Genomic DNA, 2,542 nt, shown 5'->3' with positions numbered 1-2,542 from the left:
CCCAATAGCGAGGGCCAAAAAAGTGCAAAGTGACCACAATGATCATTATGATAGCAGATAGATGACCACTTCTGGGCATAAGCCTGCTTTAAAGATTGCCATAATGACTTGCATCTAGCATCTTCCGTTCATCTTCTGCGTCTCTTGACATATTTCGTCTCCACTTCTACGAAGATATATATGAACTCAATTTGATTGTTGTTTCTGTCTAATTGGACTATTCTTGTATTTTTCACATGACAATTCTTATAAATGATACTTAGGGAATTAAGATGTGAGTAAATGTGGAATATAATTTAAAGAGATTATCTAAATCACATGAGTAAGCAATAAAAACCGGAAGTACTTTAAAAATCATACAAAAGGATATAGCGCGACGACCTCATTCGTTCCCTTGAGATCGAATTATACTGGATTTTCCGGTATGATGCGAGGAATATTTTGAACTTGTGATGCCTTGGTGCGTTTAAAATGATGATAGAAGTCCAATAGATTTTGAAGGTCAAAACTATGTAAGAATCAGTTGATTCAGTTTCAGATAAACTAAACGAACCTAATATATATCAAACCAGGGGTGAGTAACCTTTTTAGTCAGAGTGCAAATTTAAATTTTATAATTTTTTACTACTTCTAAATCCATGTATTTTTAATTATCACTTTGAAAATTTCTAATAATTTCTCACAATATATTATTAATGTATCACAATAAGTGTAGCATTTAATTTTAAGGAGTTCATCTAAATTTTCTTTATTTACGATATGATAAATGCGACAAAACCTCAGGAGTTGACAGGTTGAAGTGACAGTAACCACATACCAAGTAGAACACACGGTTGTAGTGGCATTAAAATCCACGTTCAAATACAGGATGAACATTTTTTAAAAATAGAATCTATATTCCACAAACTTTAGCGTCCGTGCCTATGTTTTTACTGTTACATTTAATATTTCCGACAATTGAAAATAATCTATTGGAAATGTATGTAAATAAAATTTCAAGAAATATGAAAGGATGGGATGCGTAAATGTAATGTTAATAAATGTTGTGAGAATTATAGAAAATATGAAGGATGAAATAGGAAAGAAAGAGAGGTACTGTAAAGGGTGAGAGAGAGAGGGTAAAAATATGGAAGTTCATTTCCTTGTCCCAAAAATAAAATGATGGAACGTGAGGCCCCAATAACAGTGGCATTATCAAAATGTTCAATTTTTTTTTGCTTTTTTTTACAGTGTTTTGCTAAGTATAGTAAATTATTTAAGACTATATTTAAGACATCTGATTATTATTATTTATTAGATAATTTGTGTCTTTAATGACGCCTTAACAATGTCCAGTTTATAAAATTACGTTTCGTATGAACACTTCATCATCTCTACTCTGTATTGCAATCATCAGGTTGTGCGCAGTATCCGTTTTTTTTTAATATGTCCCCCGCTATTGGGAGCCTCTCGTACTCCTATTTAGTTTGGGACAGGGACTTTATTTACAAATAATTTTTTCAGGGTTTTATCTTTATTCTACACTCACTTTCATTCTTCTCAATTTCTTTTATTCTTTTCTTTTATCCTTCACAATATCTTGCAATTTTTTTTGTTCTTTCATTCCTTTTTGCTTTCATCGCCTTACTTTCCTCATCTTTTTTACTCATAGGTAGGTACAATGTTATTTCTAATCTTTATTTTATTCTTACATTTTCCATCCTTATCTTTTAATATCACAGGTTTGTTTAGATTAGACTTTTTAATACATTAGTCTTGTCTTACATTCTATTATTATTTAATAAGTTCTTTTACATGTGCATATTATTCATTTTGGTTCAAGTTTTCCTATTTGGTTTTGTTATTTTTTATTGCATTGCTTACCACCCTGCGCCAGTATCCGTTGACCCTATCAGGGTCATCGCTAGACTGGAAGCAGGCCCTCTTAAGGGGTGCTATTTTAAATATGTTGGAGTTTTAGTCCAGCTGTGGACCCACGGCTGAGATGATAAGTGATCTAATTGATTATCTAATTTAGGCTGAAGTGAAACATATTAAAAAAAAAGATTTTCGGACTGACATTTACACTTGAATTTCACTTGTTAACACACACTATTACCTCTTTAAACTCATTGTGTATTATTGAAATTGTAAACAAGTTGTCGCTGAGTTTTTCCGACTCTACATCTCAGTTGCGCCGGCGCATGCTCGCATGCCACTCGTGTCCTTATTTCAACTCGGCAACCTTCGTCACGTCCTCCATTACGAACCTTATTTAAATCCATTTAAATATATATAATTTTCATCTTATTTACTTTTATCTTTGTTAATCGTGACAATAAAACGCAAGGTTGTATATAATCTTGAAAATACATGAGCGTAATTAAAAACGGTCAGTGCGATAGAGTTTTCAAATGATTAACATTCGTTTTAAATTACAGTGATATATTATTTTTGTGTTTTAAATTATTTAAATAAAAAAAACTTGTGAAATAATTGTGTTAAAAAAAGGAAAAATTAAATTAAAATATCAAAAGTAAGATAAATATAAGTTATGCAAAAT

The sequence above is a fragment of the Battus philenor genome, unplaced genomic scaffold (assembly GCF_028537555.1).
Source record: "Battus philenor isolate CCGP_79_NKW_IND1 unplaced genomic scaffold, ilBatPhil1.0.hap1 SCAF_14, whole genome shotgun sequence".
Classification (NCBI taxonomy): domain Eukaryota; kingdom Metazoa; phylum Arthropoda; class Insecta; order Lepidoptera; family Papilionidae; genus Battus; species Battus philenor.
The sequence above is the reverse complement of the archived record's forward strand: the minus strand, read 5'-3'. Positions refer to the sequence as shown.